Genomic DNA, 18578 nt, shown 5'->3' on the forward strand with positions numbered 1-18578 from the left:
ATTCACTGTTGGTATGATTGGCCGATGTTCCTGGGGTGCCATGAATTTGGCATGGGCGGTCAAGTATGCAGTCCAGACTGGACGGACCTGAATTGTCATTTTTCAGTCGCCCATTCCGCTGATTGGACTTACAGCCCCTAAATCCGGCATTAATTGTCGTATCTTCGGCGTTTTCGCCATTTTTGCGGTGTTTGTGTTTGTTGCATCGGGGTTTGCCGTTGCTATCTCTCGCTTCATATGTGCCAGGGTTGCTTGCTGTGTTGTTGCTACGTGCCAACCAGCTGTCTTCACCAGCGCAAAAGCGGGTCATGAGTGTCGTGAGGGCTGCCATGGATTTTGGCTTCTCTTGGCTGAGATGTCAGGCGAGCCACTCGTCACGGATGTTATGTTTAAAGGCCGCTAGGGCTTCGGCATCCGGACAGTCGACAATTTGGTTCTTTTTAGTTAGGAACCGAGTCCAGAATTTCCTGGCTGGCTCTCCGGGCTGTTGTGTTATGTCACTTAAATCATCAGCATCCGGTGGCTGCACATAAGTGCCCTGGAAGTTGTCCAGGAATGCGTCTGCTAGGTTCTCCCAACTTCTGATGGAGTTTGCCGGCAAGCTATTCAGCCAATGTCGAGCCGACCCTTTGAGTTTTAGCGGGAGATACTTGATGGCGTGTAGATCATCCCCGCGGGCCATGTGAATGTGGACGAAGAAATCCTCTATCCATACCGCGGGGTCTGTAGTGTCGTTATATGATTCAATGTTCACGGGTTTAAACCCTTCTATGAATTCATGATCCATTACTTCATCAGTGAAGCATAGCGGGTGTGCGCCGCCTCTGTGCCGGGCTATATCACGACGCAGTCCATACGAGTCTTTTCTGCTGTGTTCGGCCCGGCCGGATTTGCTTTTAGTATGTCCGGCATGACGGTTGTCGTCACGCATTGGGGCGCGCCCCCGTGATTCGTGGAATGATCTTTTATGTCCTGATTTGTTTTCCCATACGTCTCGCAGGTCTTGTGTGTTACCCCGGGCCTTGGTATTTTTGTTTAATTGGCGATGGGGTGCGGGCTGGACTTCGGCCTGACATGCCGCTTTGTCTCGGCCACGAGGTGGCCGGTCGGCCGCATCGTACGCTGGAAGTGTAGGTTTTAATGCTTCCTCCTCGAGTTGGGGTAGCAACCTGCGCTTTGGGTAACTTTTGGTTGGGCGCTTGAGTTCGTATTCCTTGGCCGCCAGGACCTCGGTCCATTTATCCGCTAGCAGATCTTGTTCTGCTTAAAGCTGTTGTTGCTTTTTCTTCAGGCTTTTTGCTGTGGCTATAAGCCGGTGGTTGAAGCGCTCCTGCCTTACGGGATCCTCAGGCATGATAAATTCTTCGTCGTCGAGGCTCACCTCGCCTTCGGAGAGAGGCATCTAATTGTTATCCTCTGATTCTCCGTCTGCTGCCTATTCCTTAGGGATAGCTTTCCCATCCTCCCGCTCGCAATCTGGCTAGAGGGGATTGTCTTCGTCTTCGGCACTATCTGCAGCGTTATTGTCTCTTGTGCCGGTATTGCTGTTTTTCCTATGGCGGGGCTTAGAGAGGCGCCGATGATGTCGGTGCTTATATTTCTCCTCGAGGGGATTATCCTCCATTGCCTTATTGTCATCGCTTTCGTTGGGGGTGTCCACCATGTGTATATCATATGATGAGGTGGCAGTCCAGCGCCCTGTGGGCGGTGGTTCCTGTTCTTCTCCTACATCGACGTCCATATCGTCGATGTCTTCAGAGCCAAAATCAAGCATGTCGGTTAAGTCATCGACAATGGCTATTAAGTGGGTGGTGGGTGGAGAACGAATTTCCTCGTCGTCCGCTTCCCACTCGAGCTGGACTTCGTTCGGCCAAGGCCTTCCTGACAAGGAGAGAGACCTTAATGAATTCAGCAAGTCGCCCAAGGGCGAGTGCTGAAAGATATCCGTGGAGGAAACCACCTTGATCGGCGCCCAATGTGATTCGATAGGCACGGACGCATGCGGTTGGAGCCCGTGGCCAGGGACGAATCCAAGGGTCCGGCAACACAGGTCTCGTAGGAGGTAAAGTCTATATTCAGCTCTATCGCCGCTGAGTGTGTGGCCTCCATGGTGGGGTCCATCCACCCGTCCTTGGAAGGTGCAATTTGCTCCGGATTGAGGGCTGGAGTAATCACAGGTGTGATCTCCCGAACACCATCCGATGGCAGAGCTAGGTCATGCTCGTCGTGACTGTGTGGCGCACCTGACATGGGCTCGAATCCGTCGAAGATCAAGTCTCCGCGGATGTTCGCAGTATAGTTTAAACTTCCAAACCTGACCTGACGGCCAGGGGTGTAGCTCTCGATCTACTCCAGATGGCCGACCGAGTTGGCCCGCAGTGCGAAGCCGCCGAATACAAAGATCTGTCTGGGGAGAATAACCTCACCCTGGATCGCATCGTTGCCAATGACCGAAGGAGCCATCAAGCCTTATGGTGACGGCACAGTGGAACTGTCAATGAAAGCACCAATGTCATTGTCAAAACCGGCAGATCTCGGGTAGGGGGTCCCGAACTGTGCTTTTAAGGCCGATGGTAACAGGAGGCGGGGGACACAATGTTTACCCAGGTTCGGGCCCTCTCGATGGAGGTAATACCCTACTTCCTACTTGATTGATCTTGATGACATGAGTACTACAAGAGTTGATCTACCACGAGATTGTAGAGGCTAAACCCTAGAAGCTAGCCTATGATTATGATTGTTGGTGTCCTACAGACTAAACCCTCCGGTTTATATATACACCGGAGGGGGCTAGGGTTACACGGAGTCAGTTACAATGGAGGAGATCTACATATCCGAATTGCCAAGCTTGCCTTCCACACAAAGGAGAGTCCCACCTAGACATGGGACGAGGTCTTCAATCTTGTATCTTCATAGTCCAACAGTCCTGCCAAAGTATATAGTCCGGCTGTCCGAGGACCCCTTAATCCAAGACTCCTTCACTTCCCATGGTCAGTTTTGATGTGTTATGAAATTATGATCTGCATCCAACTAAACACCTCATTGTTCCCTGCTGTAGCTTGATGGCCAGATGAACTATGTTTTGGCCTAGTTTTGTTCACGTGTATAATAAGCATCCTGAATGCTCATTTCATAGTGTAATAATAACACTGCTAGTTTTGTTCACGTGTATTCAGATTAATACACTATGTTATTAAACTGCACAATGCTCATCCTGTTGGCTACTTGTCAATGTTCTCCGCATAACTCTAGGCTGCCATGTCTTTTCCACTTTCCTTTTTGCTTTCTGTAATGCTAACTTGACGGTAACCCTATAGTTTGTTGGTTGTTGCAATCCAGCAGCGGTGCTTCCATTTTAATGCATGTACTAGTGTGCTAAAACTTGCAAAGACACAAGTCTTGAGCTTTCTTTATCGGCTTGTTGCTGCTGCTCCTTGTGTACAATGATTGATGTTACTCTAGTTAGTGTTGTAGAGGAAGAAAGAGGATGTATTTATATTACTTGCTTCTGCTGCTTATATATAGACATGTATGTATGTTTACTTCATTTCTTCCCTGTGTCTCCAATCCCCTCCTAATGAATTTTTTTGTTCGATTTGGATTAGCAGGCTCGTCCCTAGACCAGATGTTCAAGTACAGCCCCATCAACCGCATCGACCTGGAGTCAGGTATGTACTCGTCTTGTTGAACAATTGGGACGGATGCTTCATGGCCTAATGCTTGATGCTTGATGCATGTATCATGTTTGTTCATTGGTAAATATGTAAATCATGGCTAGCCTGATGCTTCATGGCCTCATGTTTGCTTCAGTGGTAGCACATTCAAATGTATTAATTAATTTTATACATGTTCGTGAATTTGGACAATGATAACAAACTATAATCATGAATACTTGTCTAAAAAGTTGAACAACCATCTTGTTTAATTTAGTGATGTTCCTCCATGCTAAGAGCTAATCTACTGCACTCTTATTTAGTTTTCATCACCGGTTTTGATTTCGCTGAAATTATATTTTCTTTTGTATGCTTCTAGTCTATTAGTTCTCATTCTAGCTCTAAATGTTGTTTGCGGCATCACCATCAAGTACGCCATCAAAGTAATTCACCACTCCACCATCAACTATGCTTTGCTCTACTTGCTCTCCATAGTTTTGCTCTTTGCTGGAAAGCACAAAGAAAATTGAAGCTATGTAGATGATTTGATCTGAAGAGGGTCAAATAGAAAATGCCCGTGTGTTTACTGCCTTATTATGTTCTGCTTGAGTTGACACTATTTATGTCCAAACCTAGGTTTCTACTCTTTGCTTGTCGTCATCACTCATCGGTTAGGCTGTTTACTTAATGTATTTGTTGTCCAATTTGCTCCATCATATTTCCTGATGTACTTCTACATATATATGTTGGTTGTAATCTGCTTGAACGATCCAAGTACTTGATATTCCATTCTGTTCTTGTAGGTGAATGGAGTTTGTGTTCTTCCTATGTTGAAGAGCATGTTCTGTGGTATCCAAGAGTAGATAGCTTTACACTGGCAGAGCGTTTTATTTGTCGATCGCCATGTTTGTGACTGTGTGGAATATTGTATGGTTATCTACGTGAATTTTGAAGTTCCTGGGCATGCAATATTTGAAGGTTAAACTGGTTGTTGTGCCGTGAACCTTTCTATGGAGTTTCACATGTTTTGTTCTGTACAGAATATATTGTAATAAACCTATTTTGGTTCTTATTTGAAGATTTTCATATTCTTATCTTCTTTCTGTTTGATATATACTGCTTAAAAAGCGATTTTGATCCACAGCCAGGAAAAAATCTGACAATTGGGACCAATCTAAAACTTGGAGATGACAAAAAAGCTAGAAATTAAAATGAAATGGACCTCAAAAGGCCATGCCCTATAAAATAAAAAGGCCAAATTGTTGGGCCAGGCCCATGTAGCCAGAGAAAATTAACAGAAAAATATACAGTAAAAAGGCTGTATTAATGGGCTCGGCCGATATAAACACCAAATTGGATCGGGCTAATTCTTATCCACGTCAGCTTGCCACGCTGGATCCTACGTGGCCTGGGGAGGCTGCTAGTGACCAAAAATTTGTCGAAGAACCAACGACCTTTTACATATCACATAGAAGGTCGTTAATTTCAGTTTACGACCGCCAGCTTTTGACCATCTATTTTTTGTCACAAAAAGGTCGCAAATTAAAAACAATGACCTTTCAGTGACCAATAGTGATGGTCGCAAGCTGACATATTTCTTGTAGTATCACGATCCAGCAGAGTGTCGAGGGAGAGCTTCATCAGCACGACAGTGTGATGATGGTGATGATGATGCTATCGGAATAGGGCTTTGCCTAAGCACCGCTACGATATGACCGAGGTGGATTATAGTGGAGGGGGCACCATACACGGCTAAGAGATCAATGATCAACTTGTGTGTCTATGGGGTGCCCCCTGGCCACGTATATAAGGTAAATGTTCGTACCCGGTCGACCGGCCGAAATTCCGCCGGTCGCATCCAACGCGCTGCCCTGGCTTGTGGTCCCGTGCGATTAGTTTACTCCTTTAGCCTTATCTCTTCTAGGATGCATCCTCCTCCACTCGTTTTCTCTCCAGCCGCATCAGCTTCTATCTCTTCATCATCTCCAAACCGGCTCCCATGCTACCAAGGCCTTCTCCCATGCTACCATGAACACCAAGAGCCTAGAAGTGGCAATACACCGAGCTGCATCGGGCCTATAGGATACTAACCAGCGATGGACACTTGCTGTAACCAATCACGGTGATGCCACGCCAGGATGGCGGCGACGAGGTTTTTGCTGCAATTGTCGGACGGACATTGACGATTGCTACAACCATTCATGGCGACGCCGAGACCCGCGGCGATTTTTGCTCCAGCCGGTGTCGATTTTTGCTACTACCGCCGTTGACGATTGCTACAACCATTCACAAGGACACTGACGGCGGCGACACTTTGCTTCAACCAATGTCGTTTTTTTCTAATACCGGTTTTGATAATTGCTACAACTGTTCAAGAGGACACCGACGGAGGCGATAACAACGACAGCCTTTTTGCTGCAACTGGTGTCGATTTTTGCTACTACCGGTCTTGATGATTGCAACAACCGCTCAAGAAGACACTGACAGCGGCAATGACATTTTGCTGTAACGACGGCCGTTTGGAGTGGCGCGGCAAGCCGTAGTGCTGCAAGAAGCCGGTGACAGGGATGTGCGCTGTAGTTTTTAGTGCGGCGTGGAGCAGGGGGCAACAAGCTGGCGGGGCGCGAGGCATTTTGCTACAACGGCGACCTTTGGAGTGACGGGGCGAGCCATGGTGCTGCAAGCAGCCGGCAAAGGGGATGTGCGCTGTAGTTGCTACGAGCGCATGAGCACCGAGGGGCAGCGAGTTGGACAGGCGTGAGAGGATTTTTGTTGTTGTTTGGTGGTCGTAGGAAGAAGAGATAGAGGATGGGGGTTGCATGGCTGGAGGTTGAAGACGAGATCCAATGGTTATTATTGGGGCAAATCATGCGGTGGGTAGTGGAATGGCCGAACCTGGCGCCGGTCGACGGGCGCCTATAAGCGCCCGATAATATATCTCTGTTGCAAGCGCTCGCACAACCCAAAGGTCTCCCCCTGCCGCACCCCCGTCCCCATGCTACAGCCAAGCCCCCAAATGCCGAAGCAACCGACGGGGCACCGGTGCTTCCATGGCTGGTCGGAGACGCCATGCTACAATGTTATTGAACTTTTGGTTGAACCAGGCAGAGCTGAAGTTGGATCCAATAGTTTGTTTTGCTGCAACCGGCTGTTGACTAAGCTGGAATCATCTACTAATTTTGCTACAATCGGCCGAAGTCGGGAGCTGGAACCCGTGTCTGGATTTGCTGGAAACACTCAGACCGAAGCTGGAACCAGCAGTTATTTTTGCTGCAACCGTTTGTTGGTTCTGTGGTGATGACATGCCGAGAACCGATTTTTGTTGCAACCGACAACCCACAAAGCTTCAACCAACAAGTGTTTTTGCTACTACGGTGAAGAGTGGAAGCTGCGACCATGAGACAATTGCGCCGCCAGCGACATGCACCTGGCAGCGAGCTACACCTGGCAGCAGCGATGACCATTTTGTTTTTGCTACAACCATGTATCATTTTTGCTACGGCCGGTAATGAAATTTGGTGCCATGACCATGACCATGTGTTTATGACCTGTGAGGCGAGCTACAACCGGCGGCGACGGGGGCGTTGTTTTTTCCTACAACCATGTACTATAGAAGCTACAACCATGTCTTATAGAAGCTACAACCATGACGAGATGAAATAGTGGAAAGCTGGGAGCCTGGGACCAGGGACAATCAGCTGCTGCTGCGACGAGCGGTGACGCGAGAGAAGAAGTGGGTGCTGCTGCATCCCGCCGGAGCGCACACACACGGTGGCTGGGCCAGAGACGTCCCGCGTCGAGGGAATATTGAGAGGCAAGAGGAGAGGATAGTTTTTCTAGCTCGCGTTGACTAGATAGAACAAAGCAGAAGGAAGGAGATGCCCACGTAGAGAGAATCAGACGGTTAAAAAATAAGCGCATCTGACGACTAGCTGCGGACCGGCCGAAAGTTTGGGCCGGTCCGCCGGCGCCTAATACTGGCCCGTATATGAAGGATCGAGGGAGGAGGAGGCCATCCCTCATAGGGAGCGTCCAAAGAGTGGAATCCTACGAGGACTCCCTAGTCCTAGTAGGATTCTGCCTCCTACTTGGAATAGGAAAAAGGGAAGGGAGAAGGGAAAGGAAGGAAGGGGGCGCCCCTTTCCCTAGTCCAATTCGGACCAGTCCATGGGGAAGGGGCGCGGCCACCCTTGAGGCCTTTCTCTCCTTTCCCGTATGGCCCATTAAGACCCAATACGAATTCCGGCCCGTAACTCTCCGGTACTCCGAAAAATACCCGAATCACATGGAACCTTTCCGATTTCCGAATATAGCCTTCCAATATATCGATCTTTACATTCGACCATTTCGAGACTCCACGTAATGTCCCCGATCTCATCCGGGACTCCGAACAAACTTCGGTCATCAAATCACATAACTCATAATACAAATCGTCAAAGAACGTTAATCATGCGGATCCTACGGGTTCGAGAACTATGTAGACATGACCGAGACACACCTCCGGTCAATAACCAATAGCGGAACCTGGATGCTCATATTGGCTCCTACATATTATACGAAGATATTTATTGGTCAAACCCATAACGGCATACGTTGTTCCCTTTGTCATCGGTATGTTACCCCCAAGTCTGTTTACTTGTTCTGTAATGCATCATCCCGCAACTAACTCATTAGTCACAATGCTTGCAAGGCTTAGAGTGATTTGCATTACCGAGAGGGCCCAGAGATACCTCTCCGATACACGGAGTTACAAATCCTAATCTCGATCTATGCCAACTCAACAAACACCATCGGAGACACCTGTAGAGCATCTTTATAATCACCCAGCTACATTATGAAATTTGATAGCACACAAGGTGTTCCTACGGTATTCGGGAGTTGCATAATCTCATAGTCAGAGGAACATGTATAAGTCATGAAGAAAGCAGTAGCAATAAAACTGAACGGTCATTATGCTAAGCTAACGGATGGGTCTTGTCCATCACATCATTCTCTAATGACGTGATCCCGTTCATCAAATGGCAACACATGTCCATGGCTAGGAAACTTAACCATCTTTGATTAACGAGCTAGTCAAGTAGAGGCATACTAGGGACACTCTATTTGTCTATGTATTTACACATGTAATAAGTTTCGGATTAATACAATTCTAGAATGAATAATAAAAATTTATCATGATATAAGGAAATATAAACAACCACTTTATTATTGCCTCTAAGGCATATTTCCTTCAGTCTCCAACTTGCACTAGAGTCAATAATCTAGTTCACATCGTCATGTCATTTAACACCAATAGTTCACATCTTTATGTGATTAGTTCAGATCTCCATGTGACTAACACCTAAAGGGTTCACTAGAGTCAATAATCTAGTTCACATCGCTATGTGATTAGCACCCAAAGAGTGGTCATGTTTTGCTTGTGAGAGAAATTTAGTCAACGGGTGTGCCACATTCAGAGCCATATGTATTTTGCAAATTTTCTATGTCTACAACGCTTTGCACAGAGATACTCTAGCTAATTGCTCCCACTTTCAATATGTATCTATATCGATACTTAGAGTTATCTAGATCGGTGTCAAAGCTTGCATCGACGTAACTCTTTATGACGAACTCTTTGTCACCTCCATAACCAAGAAACATTTCCTTATTCGACGAAGGATATTTTTGACCGATGTCCAGTGATCTACTCCTGGATCACTATTGTACCCTCTTGCCAAACTTATGGTGAGGTACACAGCATAGCATACTTTATAGAACCTATGACTAAGGCATAGGGAATGACTTTTCTTTCTCTTTCTATTTTCTGCCGTGGTTGGGTTTTGAGTCTTTATTCAACTTCACACCTTACAACATAGGTAAGAACTCCTTCTTTGAATTTTCCATTTCGAACTACTTAAAAATCTTGTCAAGGTATGTACTCATTGAAAATATATCAAGCGTCTTGATCTATCTCTATAGATCTTGATGCTCAATATGTAAGTAGCTTCATTGAGGTATTTCATTGAAAAACTCTTTTCAAACGCTCCTTTATGCTTTCCAGAAAATTCTACATTATTTCCGATCAACAATACGTCATTCACATATACTTATCAGAAATGTTGTAGTGCTCCCACTCACTTTCTTGTAAATACAGGCTTCACCGCAAGTTTGTATGAAACCATATGCTTTGATAACTTTATCAAATGATTCGGATAGACTTAAGCATCGCTACGAGTGAGAAAATCTCATCGTAGTCAACATCTTGAACTTGTCAAAAACCTTTTGCAACAATTTGAGCTTTGTAGATAGTAACACTACTATGTGTCCGTCTTCCTCTTGAAAATCAATTTATTCTTAATGGCTCAGCCATCAACGGGCAAGTCAATCAAAGTCCATACTTTGTTCTAATACATGGATCTCATCTCAATTTCATGGCTACAAGCCATTTCGCAGAATCTGGGATCATCATCACTTCCTCATAGTTTGTAGGTTCGTCATGGTCAAGTAACATGACCTCCAAAAGAGGATTACCGTACCACTCTAGTGCGGAACGTATTCTTGTTGACCTACGAGGTTCGGTAGTAACTTGATCTAAAGTTTCATGATCATCATCATTAACTTCCTCACTAATTGGTGTAGGAATCGCTAGAACTGATTTCTGTGACGAACTACTTTCCAATTCAGGAGAAGCTACAATTACCTCATCAAGTTTTACATTCCTCCCAATCACTTCTTTCGAGAGAAACTTCTTCTCTAGAAAGGATACATTCTTAGCAACGAATATCTTGCCTTTGGATCTGTGATAGAAGGTGTACCCAACAGTTTCCTTTGGGTATCCTATGAAGACACATTTCTCCGATTTGGGTTCGAGCTTATCAGGTTGAAACTTTTTCACATAAGCATCATAGCCCCAAACTTTAAAAACGACAGCTTAGGTTTCTTGCTAAACCACAATTCATATGGTGTCATCTCAACGGATTTAGATGGTTCCCTATTTAACATGAATGCAACTGTCTCTAATTCATAACCCCAAAACGATAGTGATAAATCGGTAAGAGACATCATAGATTGCACCATATCTAATAAAGTATGGTTATGGCGTTCGGGCACACCATTATGCTGTGATGTTCCAGGTGGCGTGAGTTGCGAAACTATTCCGCATTGTTTCAAATGAAGACCAAACTCGTAACTCAAATATTCTCCTCGACAATCAGATCACAGAAACTTTATTTTCTTTTTACGATGATTTTCCACTTCACTCTGATATTCTTTGAACTTTTCAAATGTTTCAGACTTATGTTTCATCAAGTAGATATACCCATATCTGCTCAAATCATTAGTGAATATTAGAAAATAACGATACCCGCAGCGAGCCTCAACCCTCATCGGATTGCATACATCAGTATGTATTATTTCCAATAAGTCAGTTGCTTGCTCCATTGTTCCGGAGAATGGAGTTTTAGTCATCTTCCCACGAGGCATGGTTCGCAAGCATCAAATGATTCATAATCAAGTGATTCCAAAAGCCCATCAGCATGGAGTTTCTTCATGCGCTTTACACCAATATGACCTAAACGGCAGTGCCACATATAAGTTGCACTATCATTATTAACTTTGCATCTTTTGGCTTCAATATTATGAATACGTGTATTACTATGATCAAGATTCAATAAACCATTCACCTTGGGTGTATGACCTCGGAAGGTTTTATTCATGTAAACAGAATAACAATTATCCTTGACTTAAATGAATAACCGTATTGCAATAAACATGATCCAATCATATTATGCTCTACGCAAACACCACATAACATTTATTTTAGGTTCAACACTAATCCCGAAGGTGAAGGGAGTGTGCAATGGTGATCTTATCAACCTTGGAATCACTTCCAACTCACATCATCACCTCGCCCTTAACTACTCTCTGTTTATTTTGCAACTCTTGTTTCGAGTTACTACTCTTATCAACCGAACCAGTATCAAATACTGAGGGGTGGCTATAAACACTAGTGAAGTACACATCAATAATATGTATATCGAATATACCTTTGGTTATTTTGCCATTCTTCTTATCCCCTAGGTATCTAGGGCAGTTCCACTTCCAGTGACCATTTTCTTTGCAGTAAAAGCACTCAATTTCAGGCCTGGGTCTAGCTTTGGGCTTCTTCATGGGAGTGGAAAATTTCTTGCCATTCTTCTTGAAGTTCCCTTTCTTTCCCTTGCCCTTTTTCTTGAAATTAGTGGTCTTGTAAACCATCAACATTTGATGCTTTTCTTGATTTCTACCTTCATCGATTTCAGCATCACGAAGAGCTCGGGAATCATTTTCGTCATCCCTTGCATATTATAGTTCATCACGAAGTTCTAGTAACTTGGTGATAGTGACTAGGGAACTGTGGCAATCACTATTTTATCTGGAAGATTAACTCCCAATTGATTCAAGTGATTGTAGTACACAGACAATTTGAGTACATGCTCACTGGTTGAGCCATTCTCCTCCATCTTGTAGGCAAAGTACCTGTCAGAGGTCTCATACCACTCGACTCGGGCATGAGTCCGAAATACCAATTTCAGCTCTTAGAACATCTTATATGCTCTGTGGTGTTCAAAACATTTTTAAAGTCCCGGTTCTAAGACGTAAAGCATGGCGCACTAAACTATCAAGTAGTTATCATACCAAGCTTGCCAAACATTTATAACGTCTGCATCTGCTCCTGCAATAGGTCAGTCACCTAGCGGTGCATCAAGGACATAATTCTTCTGTGCAGAAATGAAGATAATCCTCAGATCATGGACCCAATCCGCATCATTGCTACTATCATATTTCAACATAGTTTTTTTCTAGGAACATATCAAAAATAAACGGGGAGCTACATCGCGAGCTACTGATCTACAACATAGTTATGCAAATACTATCAGGACTAAGTTCATGATAAATTAAAGTTCAATTAATCATATTACATAAGAACTCCCACTTAGATAGACATCCCTCTTGTCATGTAAATGATCACGTGATCCAAATCAACTAAACCATGTCCAATCATCACGTGAGATGGAGTAGTTTTCAATGGTGAACATCACTATGTTGATCATATCTACTATATGATTCACACTCGGCCTTTTGGTCTCCAGTGTTCCGAGGCCATATCTGCATATTCTAGGCTCATCAAGTGTAACCCGAGTATTATGCATGTGTAAAACTGGCTTGCACCCGTTGTATGTGAACGTAGAGCTTATCGCACCCGATCATCACGTGGTGTCTCGGCACGACGAACTGTCGCAACGATGCATACTCAGGGAGAACACTTATACCTTGAAATTTAGTGAGAGATCATCTTATAATGCTACCACCGAACTAAGCAAAATAAGATACATAAAGGATAAACATCACATGCAATCAAAATATGTGACATGATATGGCTATCATCATCTTGTGCCTTTGATCTCCATCTCCAAAACAATGTCATGATCTCTATCGTCACCGGCATGAAACCATGATCTCCATCTTCTTGATATCTATCGACATGTCGTCACATGGTCGTCTCGCCAACTATTGCTTTTGCAACTATTGCTATCACATAGCGATAAAGTAAAGCGATTATATGGTGCTTGCATCTTATGTAATAAAGAGACAACCATAAGGCTTCTGCCAGTTGCTGATAACTTTAACAAAACATGGTCATCTCATACAACAATATATATCTAATCACGTCTTGACCATATCACATCACAACATGCCCTGCAAAAACAAGTGAGACGTCCTCTACTTTGTTGTTGCATGTTTTACGTGGCTCCTATAGGCTGAGCAAGAACCGTTCTTACCTACGCATCAAAAACCACAATGCAGTATAGTGGTTGCCTTTTTATCTTCAGAAAGAACCCTGTTCATTGAAACCAATTCAACTAAAGTTGGGGAAACACACACCCACTAGCCACCTGCGTGCGAAGCACATCGATAGAACCAGTCTTGCGTAAGCGTGCGTGTAATGTCGGTCTGAGCCGCTTCATCTAATAATTCTGCTGAATCAAGAATCAACTAGTGACGGCAAGCAATATGTATATACCCACGCCCACAACTCCTTTGTGTTCTACTCGTGCATATAACATCTACGCATAGACCTGGCTCGGATGCCACTGTTGGGGAACGTAGTAATTTCAAAAATTTCCTATGCACACGTAAGATCATGGTGATGCTTAGCAACGAGAGGGGAAGAGTGTTGTCCATGTACCCTCGTAGACCGTAAGAGGAAGCGTTATGACAACGCGGTTGATGTAGTCGTACGTCTTCATGATCGACTGATCCTAGTACCGAAAGTACGACACCTCTGCGATCAGCACATGTTCGGCTCAGTGACGTCCCACGAACTCACGATCCAGCAGAGTGTCGAGGGAGAGCTTCATCAACACGACGGTGTGATGACGGTGATGATGATGCTACCGGAACAGAGCTTCGCCTAAGCACCGCTACAATATGACCGAGGTGGATTATAGTGGAGGGGGCACCATACACGGCTAAGAGATCAATGATCAACTTGTGTGTCTATGGGGTGCCCCTGGCCACGTATATAAAGGATGGAGGGAGGAGGAGGCCGGCCCTCATAGGGCGCGTCCAATGTGTGGAGTCCTGCTAGGACTCCCTAGTCCTAGTAGGATTCCACCTCCTACTTGGAAAAGGAAAAGGGGAAGGGAGAAGGACAAGGAAGGAAGGGGGCGCCCCTTTCCCTAGTCCAATTCGGACCAGTCCATGGGGAAGGGGTGCGGCCACCCTTGAGGCCTTTCTTACAATTTCTCGCGAATGATTTCTAACTACTTGGAAGAATTCTAATAGAGATATGGTGGTCGACTAGAAATTTTGATCGGTGGAAGACTCCATAATATCAGCTCGATCTTCGTCTTCATAATCATCACTGTCCTCATCATCTCTATCTTCTTTATCATCACTATCGGTGTCGGTGTCATCTAGTATGATGTAGTCTTCAGAATGAATGTCCACTTCAGGTTCCGGTTTCACCATAGATATTCCTATCTTCTTCCTCGGGTCTTCATTCTGCTCTAGTAGCACAACAATTTCCTCTTCGTACCCATCACGAGTTGCCTTGAGTTCCTTTTCTAGCTCCATATTCTGGGTCATCACCTTCTTACTATCTATCATGTTAGCGCACATCTGATTCTCATATCGATGAATGTGCTAGTTCAACTCTTGTATGTAGGCTGCAATAGATCCATCCTTACTAGTGCGAATCATCTCCCATTGCTCGTCCCGGCGTCCACATATCTGATAGACGGTGTCCTTAAGATCCTTGTTGTACACCTCGCCTATGCATCCAATGATGATGTGGGTGGCCATGCTCTTTCCTAAGCTCCAGGTTGGTGCATCAAAAGAAAATCGACGGGCTCGGTAATTGGTGCAAAAGTCCTCCCAGGGACACGGACTTGAATCGTCCAACGCTCCTCTTTGGGTAAAGTTGCATTGAAGGTTCCAGTGAAGCTTGGTATGCCAATGTTCAGGTACCTCATGACTTCCTTCAAGTGTCGTCCGAAAGGGGTTTCTTCACCCGGCTGAGTGAACTTGTTCCTGGGGTCCGACATCTATAGAGTAGAAATAGAGAAGAATTAGAAATGAGTAGAGAAGAACTTGTTCCTAGGCTTTTCCTAGTGGTCGTGCCCTACAGTCAGCGTGTGCTCTGATACCATCTTGTAGCAACCTGATCCCAATGGATCAAAGTTTCTGTACTTAAGTGTCATCCCTGGATTGGTATGCTGACACACACAGTACTCAAGGAATTATAACAGAGTTCAATCACACACTTATTACATCGAGGACCTCATAAAGAGTGATTATTACAATAATATGGCCAAAGGCCATCTAATAAAATAACTGCGGAAGCTTTGAAGATAAATGAGTCCATCAACTCCACGGCAAAACTGAGTGCAAGACAACGACCTATCGCACCTTAATCCTCGTCTGAAAATTCGGTAACATGAGACGTTGCAGCCGTGTAGGTCAGCACATGGAATATGCTCGCAAGATCACACTATAGAGTAATAATAAATAATGACTATCACTACATGCATATTTGGCTGGTGGAGCCTCTAAGTTTAACAATTGCATAAAGCTATTTTTTCCTACAACAAAGAAATAGATTTCAATTACTACCAAGTTTATGTCATTATTGAGAAGGTAACCCCAACTCAATCCAAAAATATTCAAGTAAAAATGGTAATAATAATAACCCAACAATTTTACTAGGTAGAGTGATGAGATCAACCATTACATCAAATACCAGATACTCAATATGTCCATAACCGGGGACACGACTAATCATGATTAGTTTGTACACTCTGCAGAGGTTTGCACACTTTTCCCCACAAGACTTGACCGCATCCATGATCGAAAGATCAAGACATAGCCTTTCTGAAGAGGTCCCCTTAACCAATAGATATGTCGGTACACCTACAATTCCCCTACATCTGCTAGCCCATCATGGAAAAGTTTCCCACAACTTACTTAACTATGCCATAGCCCATAATGTCTTGTGGATGCACACAGAAGTTTCTAGCATGAATAATCTGATGATCCCTTTGATCCTAGGTGGCAGTCCATAGGATGATCGCATGGGTACCCCGGGGTCTCCTAGGACAACACTAGATTCCCCGGGTGCCTGCAACCAATCCACCCTCATGTGTATTAAAGTAGCCACCTTAAGTTTCCATTAGTTATTATCTCTCACAACTTGCATGATTCTCACATACCAATCCCCGTCTACGAGCATGGCTAAGAAATATGACCATAACTTATATTCGCGGGTGATCAAAGATATTAGGTTCCTACCTCATCAACTACATAGAAATGACCACATGTTCCCAATCCTACTCATGCAATGTTTGAGGGTGAAACTAATGCATATAAACTGGGTAACAAAAGGGTATGATCAAAGAGTAACTTGCCTTGCTGACTATCGGAAAACCCTATAGATTCGTAGTAGCAAGCTTCGCACTCTAGAAAATCTATATCATAGACAAACAATAGCATACATAAGCACTCAAGCATGAAGATGCAAATAAAACCGAAGAAAAAGATCTTAACAGAAAGTTTAGGTCAAGAACTTCGATTTGCAAAAAGAATCAACCAAATCAGAATTACAAAACTCAAGTTACGATCAAAAGAAGTTCAAATTAAAATCTGTTTCAAACCAAATTTTAAACTTTCAAAAATATGTTTGAGTTGGTTATCTGGATAGCGGGGATCATAACGAAGAATTGGTGTTGGTTTCATTGGATTTGGATAAACGAGCAAAAAGTTGTGATCGTTTGAAGAACATGGACTAATTTGCAAAAAAAATATTTACGGATGGGTCCTTGGCCGAAAATAAACAGAAAAAAGAAAAATCTATCGAACGAACATTCGCTAAACAGAACTACAGAACAAAAACATTCAATAAAACTTCCTAGACAGAAAATGTTCGCTAAATAGGTCTAACTAAAAAAACATATCGGTTTTAAACAAAAATCGGACCAGAAATAAACCGGGCAGTTATCGGCGGTTCTTGTCGGTTAGTCATCGGCGGTGGACGGCGGCTTTGGCTTAGGCCTCGGCACAGGCGGTGGCTGCGGCGGCGGGTGCGGGCGGAGGGTGGAGCGGCGTCGGTGGCAGGTTGTAGCGGCGGGGGCTGCGGCTTTGGCTCGAGGCGGGGCGGCGCTGCTGCTGTGGCTTGGGGGAAGAGGGGGGTCGGGGCGGCAGTATTTAAGGGGGGCACTGGCTTCGGGAAGAGTCCCGACCGGACTCGGGCGGTGGCACGGTGTCGTGGGGGACTCAGTCTCCCCGGCGATGTCGGTGCGGTGCGGTTGGGCCCTGAGCCGGCCCAGTCGGCGGTGGAGGTTTTTTTAACATTTTTTTCACAAAGACGAAAAATATTAAAAACATATGAAAACTATTTTTTAAAATTCCAGAAAAATTCATATAATTCCCTCCTAATATTTGGACTAATGTGAACATTTTTCTGGACCTAAATGCTTAAAATAAAAATAAACTTTTTAGTACTAATAAAAATAACTAAACACACAAATAAAATCAAATAAAAAAATTCTTTTATTCAAAATTAAATTTCCAATATTTCTTTGTTGTTTTTGAAGAAGTCATATTATCTTCTCTCATTATTTTATTTAATTGAAATAATTCGAAAAATAATTTCGAATAAAACACTTTGATCCAATTTGCCAATTTTGAAAATTCAAAAATGGATTTTTGTGAAAACCTCCAACTCACTCAATTGGTCCTTGAGTTGCTTAAGGTTTCTAGGATCAAAATTCAAGTAATAAATAAATTAAAAAATACACAAATGAGATGTTACACGATTCCAGCCTGGCTAGCTGCTTTTGTTTGATTTGGTTGTTCCATCGATGAATCACATGCACGTCCATGCGATTCACCCATCTTGCCCCTTATACTCTACATCCAACATTCTTCTTCTAATTGTTATTATACATCTAAAACAAAAGCATACTCCTAGATAGATAAATGGATGGATGAATTTGTGGGTAATCTTTGATTTTCAAAGTTGAGTGAGATTTATGGTCTAATGTTGATACAACCAGGTTTGGGATGAAAATTTGCAGTTCCAGCAAAATTATGTTGTTGATGTGAAGAAATGATGTCACATTTTTATTAGGTGACATTTGCAATTTTATAGAAAGTTTGTCTAGCTATGATGCTATTTAACCTGTTAATATTGGAATTTTGACTGTTTTCCATTATTTCAACTCAATGGCAATCCCTCCCTACCAAGAAGTGTTTTACATAGAGGGGATTCTGCATGGAGGGGGATTTGAGGTTTCAAGGGGATCTGAGGGGATTGGGTGGAAGAGGGGGATTCACCAAATCCCCTGAAATCCCCACCTCTCCAAACCTCCTAAATCCACTTCTATGAAACAAAGCCTAAGAGGGATT

The sequence above is a fragment of the Triticum urartu genome, chromosome 5 (assembly GCF_003073215.2).
Source record: "Triticum urartu cultivar G1812 chromosome 5, Tu2.1, whole genome shotgun sequence".
Taxonomy (NCBI): Eukaryota; Viridiplantae; Streptophyta; class Magnoliopsida; order Poales; family Poaceae; genus Triticum; species Triticum urartu.